Here is a 15,647-nt window from a genome sequence, read left to right on the forward strand (position 1 = left end):
GGTATATTTTGTTAAGTTTAAATGCATATTGCAAATACTAATAAAGCAATGAAATGAAATAGTAAAATATACACAGTCCAAAAGAAGGGAAGAAAAGAGGGAAAATGAACAATGAACAGATGAGATGCTAGACTTAGAGCCAACCTAGTTTAATAATTACATTAAGTGTAAGTGGTTTAAACAATCCAATTAAAAGGAATCAGACTGGATTAAAAAACAAGACTCAACTATATGTACTGTCTTTAAGAAGGGCCCAAGTATATAATAACATCTCTAGTTATATATTATTTATACACTTAAAATATAAAGACAGATAGGTTAAAAGTAAAAGAATAGAAAAAAATAAACTATACAAACACTAATCAAAAGACAGCTGTAGTACCTATATCATTATCAGGCAAATTATATTGTAGAGTAAGAAATATCACTAGGGATTAAGAAGGCATTTCCTAATGATTGTGATAGTTTTAAGTGTATACTCAAATTGTTTGACACTCCTTTCTTTAAGAGGTGGAGGCTAATTCTCCCTTTGAGTAGTGGTTGGAGTTAATGACCATGAATAGAATATGATGGAAGAGATAAAAGATACTGTAGCTTACAACTTGGTCGCTCTCTGTAGAAAGGTTCATATGCTGAGGAACTGAGGCTGTCCCTGGATTTCTGGCCCTCAGAACCTGTGTAAGATAATATGTGCTGTTTTTTAAGGAGTGCTCTTGCACTGTTGGTGGGAATGCAAACTGGTGCAGCCGCTCTGGAAAACAGTGCGGAGGTTCCTCACAAAATTAAAAGTAGAACTATCCTATTACCCAGCAATAGCACTACTAGGAATTTACCCAAGGGATATAAGAGTGCTGATGCATAGGGGCACATGTACCCCAATATTTATAACACCGCTTTCAACAATAGCCAAATTATGGAAAGAGCCTAAATGTCCATCAACTGATGAATGGATAAAGATGATGTGGTTTATATATACAATGTAATACTACTTGGCCATGAGAAAGAATGACATCATGCCATTTGCAGCAGCATAGATGGAACTGGAGGGTTTTATGCTAAGTGAAAGAAGTCAGTCAGAAAAGGACAGATATATGGTTTAACTCATATGTGGATCTTGAGAAACTTAACAGAAGACCATGGGGGAAGGGAAGGGGAGAAAAATAGTTACAAACAGAGAAGGAGAGAGGCAAACCATAAGAGACTCTTAAATACAAGAACAAACTGATGGGGGGAAGGGATGGGTGATGGGCATTGAGGAGGGCACTTGTTGGGATGAACACTGGATATTTATTGTATGTAAGCCAATTTGACAATAAATTATATTAAAAAAATAAATGCTGTTTTCAGCTGCTAAATTTTAGGGTTGTTACACAATAATAGACCTAATAGCATGATAAAAAGGGTTGCTTTATCAAGAAGACATTCAGATTTTAAATCTGTATGTACTTACTAATATAAGTTCAAATTATATAATGTAAAACTTGACAGCACTAAAAGCAGAAATAGATAAATCCTTATTTGAGTTAGAGACTTCAGCACTCTCTACCCAAAAATTGATAGAACAAATAGACAAAAAAATCAGAACTGGAAGTCTTGAGAAACACCATCAACCAACTTAATTGATTTTTATAGAATACTCCACCTACTAGTAGCAGCAGAATACATCTTCTTTTCAAGTGAACTAGAGCATTCACCAAGATAGACTATATTCTTGGCTGTAGAAAAAGTCTCAGTAAATTTTTAAAGATTGAAATCATGGAGAATGTATTCTCTGACCACAATGGAGTCAAACTAGAAATCAACAACAGAAATATACCTGAGAGATTTCCCAAGTATTTGGAAATTAAACTCTACACTTAAAAAAAAAAAAAACTTTTTAAAAATGTTTATTTATGTTAGAGAGAGAGATACACAGAGCACAAGTGGGGGAGGGGCAAAGAGAGAAGGAGACACAGAATCCGAAGCAGGCTGCAGGCTCTGAGCTGTCAGCACAGAGCCCAATGTGGGGCTCAAACTCACGAACCGTGAGATCATGACCTGAGCCAAAGTTGGATGCTTTACCTAGCCACACAGGTGCCCCTGAACTGTACACTTTTTTTTTTTTTTAATTTTTTCAACATTTTTTAATTTATTTTGGGACAGAGAGAGACAGAGCATGAACGGGGGAGGGGCAGAGAGAGAGGGAGACACAGAATCGGAAACAGGCTCCAGGCTCCGAGCCATCAGCCCAGAGCCTGACGCGGGGCTCGAACTCACGGACCGCGAGATCGTGACCTGGCTGAAGTCGGACGCTTAACCGACTGCGCCACCCAGGCGCCCCTGAACTGTACACTTTTAAAACAACATTTGGTTTAAAGGAATCGTAAGGGAAAATAGAAAATATTTTGAACTGAAAGAAAATGAAATCAGTGTATTAAAATTTGTGAGATGCAGGTCAAGCAGTGCTGAGGGAGATGCATAGTTTTAAATGCTTACACTAGAAAAGAAAACTGATCCGAAGTCAATGACTTAAGTTTCTACCTGGATAAACTAGGAAAAGAAGAGCAAATGAAACCCAAAGTAAATGGAAGAAAATAATAAAGAGAAATCAATAAATAAAAAAGAGCAAAGAATATTTTAAAAACTGTGAAATAAAAATTGGTTCTTTGCAAAGAACAATAAAATCGATTAAATGTATCATGAGTCTTATTCCTGTTGCATCCCTAAAATACAGTACAGTACACTTTTAAAAGGAAATTTTGAAAACTAAAAAGTTGACTCCTTAATTGTCTTTTATTTAAAATACATGGCATTATCTTGAGAACTAGGCATTGAGCTACAATAAAATTTATTTAAACAGGTCTCAGATACAAGTTTAGTTATGATCAATCTATTTCAGAAAGATTCCTTGGAAAGATAATGAGTTATACTTATGGAGAGATAGTATTCGCAAAAAAAAAAAAAAAAAAAAAAAAGAAGAAGAAGAAGAAGAAGGAGAAGAAGAAGAAGAAGAAACTCTCCACAATTTGAAAGTTCTGTATTTTGTCTTCAGTTTTGAACAAAAAAGGCATAGAAGACAGTAAAAAGTTTGAGATTACAAGCAATAATATAAGTTCCAGGAAAATCCAGTTAAAGATGTTGAAAAGTACATATTGAGCATTTATCGATTTCATTTACAAGGAACATATTTTCAAAGTATGCATTCCTGCAAAGTGTTATTCGGTACCATTGATTATAAACTAATACCTGCCAAAAGAAAACTAGAGACCAAAACCAAATTTGCCAAATGATGAGGCATAATTTTAATAGTTGATCTCTTCAGTTATCAAATCTATTGATAAATAATCTGTGCCACGATTTGTAGTGTTACCCACGACAAAAACACTTTTGCTAAAGCAAAGACTGAAGTGAGGCAAGAATGTATAAGGAATCATTTTGTCCTTCGTGAAAGTGATCTTAAATATTTAGTTTTATCAGAATTGGAAGATAATAAATTACTTACTTGTAATGTTCAGCAAATAATGCATACAAGCCCAAGGAAAAAATAAAATCAGGTAAAATTCACACGTCATCACTAGGACATTTGGTAAATTTTTAAATCATTTCTTGATTATTCGTTGTCTGATATTCTGTTCATGGATTTTACAGGTTCTCTGTTAGAATCAAATTACATCATCCAGCCCCCTCATTCAGTTTCCTTTTGCTCTTCATCTTTTGAAACACCTCACTGATTATGAGCCTGCCAGATACAGGAAGAAATACTTAAAACCAAACCAGTCAGTTCTGCTACATTCTAATAGAGTTTTTAAAAGGTGTCTTCACGTAGGGGGTGGGGGTGGAGGAAGGAAGACAACCAAAATTAGGAGTTCAGGGTTATAGGTGGAATTCAATTTCAAATTCAATTTTTAACTTCATTTAATCATCTCATAGTGTTTGTAATATGCTTGTCCGCCTGCTTCTCAAGAATAGTTTCTGGTTTTGACAGTCCTCCCTCGGAAGTATGAATTTTCACCCCAAGCAGGAGATTGCAATCAACTGCAAGGGCAGACTCAAGGAAAACTTTATGAGGATTCCTTTTCTGGGGGAATTTTGTTGCTTTGATTAGATGGGGCACAATGTTCACAATTAGAAGGAAAATATTGGCCAGCCCAGAGAAGAGTTAGTTTTAAGGACAGCAATATTACTCTTCCTGTTGTATAGATTCAGCTACCAGGAATTCCTTAAGAGCTGTGGATCCCAGGGGTTAAGTGTGACAGAGTAATAGTTACACTTCTTATTATTTGCACTCTTGTTTCATGTATGCATGTCCTCTTTCTGCATTTTTTGAGTTTGCTATATTTGACAGCTGTTCATCAGTGGTATTTTTTGTAGTTCAAAATAAATAGAATGTGCTATAGCTGTCACTTTGTATTTTCTGTAGTTTTCTTTTCTGCTCTCTAGTAGGAGGGCTTGTTTTTGTTTGTCTGGAGCTGTATTTAAAAAGTAATGGGAACAGGGTGCCTGGGTGGCTGGGTCGGTAGAGCCTCCAACTCTTGATTTCTGCCCAGGTCATGATCCCAGGGTCTTGGGATAAAGCCCTGCATCGGGCTCTGTACTGAGCATGGAGCCTCCTTGGGATTCATTCCTTCATTCTCTCTCTCTCTCTCTCTCTCTCTCTCTCTCTCTCTCTCTCTCTCTCTCTCTCTCCCTCTCCCTCCCTCTCTCCTCCCTCCCCCCTTCTCTCTCACTCTAAAATTTAAAAAAAGTTAAAAGGTAATGGAAAATAAACACCAAGCAAACTTGAATTCTACGATACATTGTTGCAGAGGATGAAGTCTAAAGCCATCACAAATTACCAGGGATATATAAAATGAATGTGACCATTGCACTCAGTTTGCTTTTCTCTCTGATTTGTTATAAGTGTTTCCCTGTTCTGAGTTCAAGTTCTATACTATGCTTTCCTACTTTCTTAACATTCCTAGGTGTCTCCTCTTGGGCAAGGCAGTTCTTGTTTATTTCTTCTCAGAAGTTCTTCCTTACATTTAAAAAAAGAAGGAAAGGAAAAAGATTAAAAAAAGGACATGACTTTCCTAGAACCTAGTTTTTCTTACCAAGTTTATTTGGCAGATAGTGGCTTTTTTTTAAATGAGTGTTGTGAAATCTGTTAATTTTCCAGTAAAAGGCTTTCTATCATAGTGGGCAATCATTAATTATTTCTTGAATTAAATTAAATGAATTCTTATGCTTACATTTGACGAAGAATTGAGAAATACCAGTTCATAGGAGTCCCCCCAAAGGATCAATTAAGGGAGACTAAAGACAAAGATCACATGTTCCAACAGTTTTGTAATTCTGCAGAGTCTGGCAAAAGAGAACCCCTGGTTATTGGGTCACATTGCATAAGGCGTGTGAACTCTGTTCCTTCAGCCAAGTTGTTTACTACCTAGAATAAGCCAAGCACTGTGCTGGTGGTGGGATAGGGTGATAAGGTACAGAAGGTGGCACTTACCTTCCAGGTTCCCTGAGAAGGCAATTCCTCAGCTAGAGGCAGCCATTTCTCACCTGTTTGTTTGTTTTTGTTTTTGTTTTTTTTTTTTCTTCCCTCTTCTCTTTTGTTTTGCAAACCAGTTCTCGGAGCTTTCTTTGCTGCGATCTGTGACACCATTACTCTGGAGCTCACATCACAGTGTAATTACTTATATGTCCCGTTTTCAGACTCAAAGGGACTGTCTTTTTATTTGTTGCCCCAGTACCTAGCAGCGTAATGGAACCTAGTTGGTGTCGATGTTCACCAAATAAGTCAAATTAGAGTAATGTGTCATGATCTTTTTCATGCTGTGACACATAAAAAATACTGAAGAGCTCGAGCAGAGGCACTGGCTGAAGACTTGCCATTGCTTTGGGCCCTCTGTGACTGCCCTGCAGACTGACGGATCAGCATCTCAGCATACCTGTCTCCCATTTGGCATTTTACACACTCTACAGGAGCTCTGCGCTAGAGAGTACCATGTGCTTTCAATCTGCAGCTAGAGGGAAGGGGAAAGAGTGGTGGCCAGGAGCAAATGTAGGGCTGCAGGCATGGAGGGCAGAGTCAGTAAACTAAAGACTGAAAAGGAATCTAGGAATTTGGGCCAGTTGTCTGAAGGAGAATAAACTTTGAGAAAATTCCTGCAGTTTAACTTTGGAAGATGGGGCCTTAGCCTTTGAAAAGGGTGGTAGATTGTGTAAAACTCCCTTCCTTCTATTTTCTTTCCATCCTGGCCTCTCAAAACACCAAGTGCAAAAAGCAGTTGATTGGATGACTCTGTGAATATACTAAAAGCCGTTGAATTAGATGCTTTGTATGGATGGTTTGTATGATATGTGAATTCTATCTCAGTAAACCTGTTAAAAAAATTTCTCTGCTCCACTTAAGTTAAAAAAAATGAATCTGGAGAAAAAAAGTTGATTTAGGGAGTTGGGATTACCAAGATACAAATATTTAAATTACTAATCATTAAACATTTCCAAATCTGAACATTCAGAAATATACTTATTATTATTGGTATCTCATGGATTTTATAACATTTTATAAATGTCACACAATTAGAGGTTGATCCTGAATTATATTATAATCAAGATACTATTTTATTTTGGTGGAAAAGAGTAAGAAATCTTTATGACTATGTCATAGAGATCATTGTTTTGATATGAAATCATTAGTTGCAAAATATTTAGTAAAATTAGTTGTTTGGTTACTTTCAAAGATCTGATTTGCTAGTGTCCAATTGTATAAAGATAAATAAAGTTATTTTCATAGTCTATATTATGTATTTCTTTTTCACATGAGCACTACCTACAAATTTCTAGTATGTATAAAAATAGCAAAACCATGAAATGAAATTTATGTATGACTTTTTGAAACTATGACCTCTTATCATTGATATTTCTGTTTTAGAACAGCTGTATTAATTATCAATTGCTATATAACAGATTACCCCAAAACTTAGGTTAAAACAATAAGTATTTATCATTTTAGTTTCTGTGAGTAAAGAATTTGGGTGCAACCTGGTTGAGTGCCTCTGTGTTTGGGTCTCTCAATGCCAAGCAGGGCTGTAGTCTCATATGAAGACATGGTTGAGGGAGGATCTACTTCTTTAAATTTTTTTTTTTTCAACGTTTTTTATTTATTTTTGGGACAGAGAGAGACAGAGCATGAACGGGGGAGGGTCAGAGAGAGAGGGAGACACAGAATCTGAAACAGGCTCCAGGCTCTGAGCTGTCAGCCCAGAGCCCGACGCGGGGCTCAAACTCACGGACAGCGAGATCGTGACCTGGCTGAAGTCGGACGCCCAACCGACTGCGCCACCCAGGCGCCCCGAGGGAGGATCTACTTCTAAGCTCACTCACCTGGTGAGTGACAGGAGGACAGGATTTAGTTCTTCATAGGCAGTTGGAATGAAGGCCTCAGTCCCTCATGGGCTGTTGGAAGGAATTCCTTGATTTGTGGGCCTCTGTCTAGAATAGTACAATATGGCGTCTGGCTTCCATCAGAGCAATTGAGCAAGAAAGGGTGAGTAAGATGGAGGCCACAATCTTTTTGTAAATCTAATCTTGAAAGCGACATCCCGTCACATTTGCTGCGTCTGTTTGTTAGAAGTGCGTCACCAGGTCGGCCTATACTCAAGAGAAGGGAATTTCACAAGAACCTGAATACCAGGAAGCGGGAGTCAATGGGGACCATATTAGGGGCTGCCTACCACAACATTCCTCTCAGAAAGTTCTACATAGTATGTATTTTAACTTAGAATTTATTTCGTTTTAAGAATGTGATGGCATTTCTTGAAAATATTAGTGATACGCAAAGATGTAATAGATAAAGGACCAGGGAGCAATACACTAGAACTGTTATCATATCCCTTTCTATCTTTTCACTTCACTACCCTGGAGCATTACCTTTGTCTAGGATGGCGCAACACCCACGAAAACAGCCACTGGAAAGGGAGCAGAGACTCGGGGGAAAGATGGGCACAACACATAAGTCACATAAGCCGTCATTTAAGCTCTCTATCCCATTTGCCAGAACATAGTCATGTGGCCACCACCACCCCCACCTGCTACAAAAAAGGCTAGGAAATTCAGGCTTTGGCCGAGCAGTCATGAGCTCAACTAAAAATTACATTGTTACTGAAGAAAGGAAGAATACATATTGGGGGAAGCTGGAAGGCTCTGCCCAAAGCTTTCAACAGCATTAAAATGATTATCGCATGAAAAGCACTAATGCATTTTACTCAGAGGTGAGTAAAATCATGTCCTCATTCAGAGCCTATTACTCTTAATTTAGACAGATAGAATTCTTATTAGCTTAGTTACAGGGCTTCCCAAACCACTGCAGGTTAGGAGGAAGTATAGTGAGAAGTAGGCATCATGTCCAGTAACAAATAGGGAGGTACAGAAGGCCAAAGCTAAAACTAAGCTGGCAGTTCAGAGGAATTTGATACAGGGGCAACCGATTCTCTGGTAGCCCCAAAGCTTTGCTCATTTAACAACATTACCACATAGTAAAATACTTAGATTTAGTAATGATGATCCAGAGTCTTCCATTGTGGTGAAGAGAAAACGTTTTGGCATTCTGAAAGAGGTAAGCTTCATTGATTATCTAGAAAATTTTGTAGAGCATTCTGTAAACATGATCCTGTCAAATAAAGGAGAAGCCCCTCTACTTAGAATACTCTTGGTTGAGTATCAGTCGGTTGAGCGTCTGACTTCGGCTCAGGTCATGATCTTATGGTTCGTGGGTTCGAGCCCCGCATCGGGCTCTGTGCTGACAGCTCAGAGCCTGGAGCCTGCTTCAGATTCTGTGTCTCCCTCTCTCTCTGCCCCTCCCGTGCTAACGCTCTGTCTGTCTCTGTCCCTCAAAAATAAATAAATGTAAAAATTAAAAAAAAAATTTTTTAATCTAATTACCACCACGTTATTTGTACAGAAAAATTCTTTCAGAGTTCCATTTCTAGTATCTAGAATTGTATATTATCTCAGAGAGCTTGGCATTAGTAATTTCCTTGTTTTTATAGAAAGTGTCTATATTAGCCAAGCCCCAAATATTTGATATTATAAATACAGAGCTCTTACTTCCCATCCTCTTATAAAGAAGTTATACATATAGAGTATTATTGTAAGTATAGGATTGTCAGAGAGTTCTGCAGTTCTCATATTTTTTAAGCCACTGGCATCATAGCTGGTATCAGCATTCTGATACATTAGCCCTGAATGTTTTCTTTCCCTTTTCTCAGTCTGGCAAACTCTGACTCATTTAAGACTCTGATCCATTACAGAATAAATTGCAGTACACATGAAATGCATGATCTGTGAAAGGAAGAAATGACAGGTTATATCATCGAAGTTAAAGTTTGCCTTATGAGAGACTATGTTAATAAGATGAAAAAACAAGCTGCAGAGTAGGAGAAAATATCTGACAAAGGACTAATATCTAAATATATAAAGAACTTTCAAAACCCAACAGTAAAAAACCAAACAATCCAATTTAAAAATGGGCAAAAGACATGAAGAGACATTACACCAAAGGATATATACAGATGACAAAAAGGTGTTGAACATCATTAGACTAGGGAAATGCAAATTAAAACCACAAGGAGATACAAACGGATCTATCAGAATGGCTAAAATAAAAAAAAAAATAGTGACAACACTAAATGCTGGCGAGGATGCTGAGAAAGTAGGTTACAGATACATGGCTGGTAGGAATGTAACATATCGCAGACACTTTGGAAAACAGGCTGGCAGGTTCTTCAAAAGCTAAACATGCCACTACCACACGGCCCAGCAGTTGCACCCCTGTGCAGTTATCCCAGAAAAATGAAAACTTAGTTCATGCACAAACCTGTACATGAATGTTTATAGCAGCTTTATTCATGGTAGTCCCAAACTGGAAACAGCTGAGATCCTTCAATGAGTGAATGGTGAAACTAACTCGTATGTTCAGCATACTAGTTACGAATGATACGTGCCACAACTTGGGTGAGCTGTGCTGAGTGAAAAAAGCCAGTCCCGAAAGGTTGTATACTGTATAATCCCATGCATAGAGTGATCTTGAAGTGACAAAATTACAGAAATGGAGAACAGATTAGTGATTCCCAGGGGTTAAGAAAGGTGATGGGTAAAGAGAGGGAAGTGGATATGGCTATAAAAAGGCAACACGAGGGATCAGTGTGGTGACGGAAAGGTTCTGTATCCTGACTATATCCATGCTAATATCCTGTGCTATAGTTTCGTAAGGTGCCACCCTGGGGGGAAACTGAGTAAAGGGTACATGGAATCTTTTGGTATTGTTTGTTACAACAGCATGTGGAAATATAATTATCTCAAAAAATTAAATTAAAAATTATGAACTCCTGAAAACTCCATTGGACTGTGAACCTCATGAAGGAAGGGATGGATTATCTGTATTTCACCAGCAGCTAGTACAGTGGCTGACACATAGGAGGTGCTTAAAAACTGTTTGTGGGTTGCCTTAAGGGAGAGACGCTGAACATTTGAATGTAGCCATATTAGGCACATCCCAAAATGAAGGGGGTCTCTCTGCTGACCTCTTCATTTAAAAACTATCGATTGAACATCTGCCTCATGATAGACACTCTTCTAAATGCCCGAAATACAACAGTGAACAAAATCAGTAGGTGAGGGGTGGGGGATCTCCTGCTTTCACGGAGCTTACAGTTTAACTGGGGCAAAAGACAATGAACATAATACATAAATTATATAATATATGAGGAAATGCTAAGTGCTGTGGAAAAAAAGTTTTAAAGGATTGCTCAGCGTTTGGCATTTGGGGATACAGAAAAGACTCCAAGAGGGAGAGGGTTGTAATTTGCAATTTTATACAGGGTTTAAAAACAAAGGACAGTGTCACTTGAACAATTTTGAAGGAATTAAGGGAAAAATCATGCAGGTATGGGGAGGAAGAGAGTTCCAGGCAAAAGGATCAGCCAATGTAAAGGCTTTGAGGTAGAAAGGTGTCTAGTGTGTTCAAGGACTAGCAAGGAAGTGAAGCCAGCTTGGAAGGAACAAGAATGAGTGAGGGACAGTGGTTTGGTAATGAATTAGAGAAACAATGAGAATGCAGAGCATAGAGAGTGCTTTAGGATGTTGTGAAGTCTTTGGGTCCTACTTCAAGTGAAATGGGGAGGTACTGGAGGATTTTGAGTGGAGCAGTGACACAACCTGACTTAACATTTTCAAAAGGGTCATTCTGGCTGCTGTATTGAGAATAGACAGTAGAGGAACAGGGTAAAAGCAAGAGTACTTCAGAAGCTATCTCAGTACTTTAGGGCAAAAAGTGGACTGGGGTGGTGGCAGTCGAAATATGAGAAATTATCCGTTTGTATTTAGATTTTGAAGACAGAGCCAACAGGATTTGCTGACAGATTGGATGTGGGGTATGAAGGAAAGAGGAATCAGTGATGACTCCAAGGTTTTGGAGCAGAAGACTTGACAAATGGTGTTGCCAATAACTGAACTAGAGAAATCGGGGCGGGGGGGGGGGTGACGGGCAGCTTTGGGAGGAAGTTGAGGAGTGCATGTTGAATTTGAGACATCTAAGTGGAGACGTTGAATGGGCAGTTGGGTATTCCAGTCTGGAGCTCAGAGGAGAAGTATACACACTGGACATTTATGTTTGCAAGTTGCCAGCATTTATATGGTATTTAAAGCCATGAAACTAGATGAGATCTCCAGGAAGATGTATAGTGAAGAATTCCAAACACTGAACCCCAGGAACCCTGTAGAGGTCAGGGAGAGGGAGAAGAACCAGCTGAGAGAGGCTGAGATGATGTAGCCAGTGACAGAGCAGGACCAAGAGGGTGGGATCCTGGAGGCCAAGTGGACAAGGCGTTTCCTGGAGGAGGAGGGAGTGATCGGCCGATCAGCTGTGCAAGTCAAGTAAGAAAAGGACTGAGGATGACCATTAGTTTAGTAACATGGAGGGAACCGGTAACCTCCTCACTAGAGAGAGGAAGAATTTTAGTTGTGAAACTGATGTATGACTCATTACAAGGACAAATTTAAGTTTTAGGAGCTTTGTTTTAAAAAGCTACTCTTCAGTTTCTCAAAAGGTTATAGAATTACCATATGATCCAGTAATTCCATTTCTAGGGCATACCCAAAAGACTTGAAAGCAGGAACTCGCATCCTAGTATGCCAATGTTCAGAGCAGCATTACTCACAGTAGCCAAAGGTAGAAGCTACTGAAATGCCTGCTGACAGATGACTGGTTAAGCAAGATGTGGTATATACATAGAACAGAATATTATTTAGCCTTAAAAAGAAATGAAATTCTAATACATGCAACAACATATATATAGGTGAACCTGGAAAACATACTAAGTGAAATAAGGCAGGTACAAACGAGCAAATATTGCATGACTCCACTTACATAAGGCACCTAAAATGTCAAAGTCATAAAGACAGAATGTAGAATAGAGGTTATCAGAGGCTGGGGGCAGGAAGGAATGGAGTGTTATTGTTTAGTAAGTACAGACTTTCTGTTTGAGATTATTTTAAAAATTTCTGGAAACAGATAAGAGGTGATGGTTGTACAACAATATGAATGTTGAACATTGTACAACAATATGAATGTACAATATTAATGCCAATGAACTGTACACCCAAAAAGTTTGGAACGGTAAATGCATAATAAAAAGAAAGCATAGGATGCAGACAGAATACTGTCTAAAGAGAAATTGGTTATATATATATGTATGCTTCGAACATATATATTTGAATAAAATCAATGAATGAGCAAAAAAAAAAAAAAAAAAAAAACCCACCATTTTTTCACTTATTTCTAACCTAAGAGCTAAGCTTGCTTGAGGCATCATCTGAGATTGGCTTTCCTTGTAGATCCTTTAGTACATGTTTGTTACACTTTTTTGTTTCTTTCTCTTTTTCTTTTCTTTCTCTCTCTCTCTCCCCCCTTTCCCTTCTTCTTCTTTTTTTGTTACACTCTTTTTTTTTTTTCTAATGTTTATTTCTGAGAGACAGAGACAGAGAGACATTGCATAAGCTGGGGGGAGAGAGAGGGAGACACAGAATCCGAAGCAGGCTCCAGGCTGAGCTGTCAGCACAGAGGGGCTCAAACTCAAGAAAAGCGAGATCATGACCTGAGCTGAAGTCGGAAGCCCAACCAACTGAGCCACCCAGGTGCCCCTGTTACACTCCTTTTTAATGGCACAAGCCTTAGCCATTGAAGTTGAAGAAAATAGTATTCTTTTATAAAGGTCATTATCATCAGGAGGGCAGGAGAAGAGTCAATTGTTTGAGATTGATCCAACTAATTACTATTTTTGGAAAAAGGTTCATCTGTAAAATATTTACATTTTATATCTATTAAATAAATGTATTCCATATGTATTAAATATATATTCATTCAGGAAAACGTTTCTCGTACAATGATCCTTGAAAATAATGTTCCTTGAGTTCACATGTTAAGTATTTTCCTGCTAAAACCAGCATTTTTGATAATTTAGCAGAGCCGATACGGAGCAAACCTTGAGTACTGGAAGGTTTTGTGGCACAGCATATTTAATAACCGTGACAACTCAAGAATTTTAAGCAGACTCGCCTCCTTGTCTGGGATCTGTCGGCACCAGTGTGTCTCTACTGGCAAGCCCCTAAATGTACTGTTTCAGCCAAAACTGTGCTAATGATGTTCTACCAAATTTTAACAGGATATTTTTAAGACTTGATAGTCTCATGATTTAAAAAAAAAAGCAAACAAAAAAACGAAAAAACAAAAACAACTTTTCCGTCATTCCTTTCAAAAGCTGCCGCTCTAAAATATGTGGCAAATTAAAAAAACAAAAGGTCTAAAATTGCTTTACAGTCTAGATGAAACAAAGACTGGTGTGCTGGTGTGGCTGCAGGGAGCTCTGCACTGCTTTTGTATGATTTCAGAGGTGAATTTAGATGCCTGGAAGATAGATGGGTGCCAGATGCAGTTTGACATAGATTCAGGCAGCTGCTCCTGGGCTAGGTTTCATTAGCTGGTAAGTGCGCCAGCAGAAGCAGCAGAGCGAGGCCCCAAATGCCAAAATGACAGTGAGAACAGTGGAACAATACAATATTCACTAAGTGATTTTAATCTTGGAGATTAACTATCACCCAATCAGTTTCCAGGTCTTAAAAGCCAACTCGTACGAAGCCATTAGAGGGCCCAAGTCTTTGTCCATTGGGGGGAAAGATGTTTTAGTTAAAAAAAAAAAAAATTATTAGTTGAAAAACAAAAAGTGTTGTAAACTCATTTTGGTAATATCCGATTAAAAATCACGTCAACCCCTCCACACACACGCTGCGGTAAAAGAAATACATCCACTGTTGCAACCGGGCAGTAAGTGGACCCAATGTTGGTTTATCTGTCTTTTTCAAATCAAAGTCTTGGGTGAGCTTCCCAGGCCTCTTCCAGCTTTAAGGGCTCCCTCCCCCACCACTACCACACCCATTCTTCAAAGAAAGACCAAGGTCTCAAAATCCAGAGAGTGTACCTATTTGCTTTTCAGACCTTATGATCTGCATAGCTAGTGGTGATTATGTACGCAGCCACATAATTGTGAATTAAAAAAAAACAATTCCTATAAAGAATTTTTGCTCTAACTGCTTGTGGGGTCATAAGTAATTATGAAACTGACTCCAGAAGTCCCCATACTTGATTTTAACTCACATGTTTTCTCAGATGTGAAAGGGAACCTTTATTTAGTATATTATTTAAACTTACTAAACTTATCTTTGCTTTTCTGAAAAGAGTGTTATGATCTAATCTATCAGTGATGCAACCATTTCATGTGGAGTAATTTTTTAAGTTAAAATTAACACAAAATAAATAATTTGATTGGACATGTACATATTTGAAAACTGTAAATTTAACCAGTCTCTGCTTTTTTTATTGAGTCGTAGGAAGCTAATGCATCACTTATAATAACTCTGAGGCATTACACGGTATTTTTTTTTTTTTCCTCCAAATGAGTGTGTGCTTGGCTCTCTTAATAACAATGGGAGTTGTATATGTGCTCAAATAAGAATAGCGTCCATTGTGTTTTGGTATTTTTAGTGTTTTGCTTAGTAATAATGTTGTGACACCACTTTTTGGGGGGGATGTCTACAGAATGGTTAAAGACCTAGAAATAAGCTCGGATTGAGTTAGAAACTCTGTATATTCAGGAGCACATTCTAATGTTAACTAATGGCTATATGATATCCTACCAAGTTTGAATATATTCTGGACTTAAGTATGTTGCATACATGTTCTTTAAAGTTGAATTTCCTTGAGTTAAAGCTACCCATCTGTGAACTGATATTTGAATTAAAGGGAATAATACCCTAGGTGACGTGGTTTTAGTTCCTGTAAGTCTTTGGGAGTTATTTCCTAGTGACCAAAGCTCTGCCTCTCTCTTGCTTCCTTCCCTCCTTTTTCTCTCCCTTCTTCTACTGGTCTAGCACTGACGACTTCACCATGTGGACCTCAGTATTGAGACCTTTTTGTTTGTTTCACTGTACATACTGCTCACAAGGCCTGCTCTTGCAAACCTCTTTGATAACGGGTGAGTACTGGGTTAATGAAGAGTCTCTTCGGTTCAGCACACTCAGGTTTAGTGAACCTGACGAGACTCAGTTTGCATTTCTCATGACGGCCTTTAAAT

The 15,647-nt window shown here is 38.2% G+C and overlaps 1 protein-coding gene across 4 annotated transcripts in view; it reads left to right on the forward strand.

Moving 5' to 3' along the window:
* SERTAD2 (SERTA domain containing 2) overlaps window positions 1-15,647 on the forward strand; it is a 117,033-nt gene that overhangs the window by 50,217 nt on the left and 51,169 nt on the right. For 2 of the 4 annotated variants that reach the window (XM_058683912.1, XM_058683915.1), the window contains exon 2: window positions 15,445-15,548. The exons of the other annotated variants lie outside the window; for them this stretch is intronic. The gene's annotated coding sequence lies outside the window, so the exon portion shown is untranslated. The remainder of the gene's footprint in view (window positions 1-15,444; window positions 15,549-15,647) is intronic. 4 annotated transcript variants of the gene reach the window in all.

Source organism: Neofelis nebulosa, chromosome 9 (genome assembly GCF_028018385.1).
Source record: "Neofelis nebulosa isolate mNeoNeb1 chromosome 9, mNeoNeb1.pri, whole genome shotgun sequence".
Classification (NCBI taxonomy): Eukaryota; Metazoa; Chordata; class Mammalia; order Carnivora; family Felidae; genus Neofelis; species Neofelis nebulosa.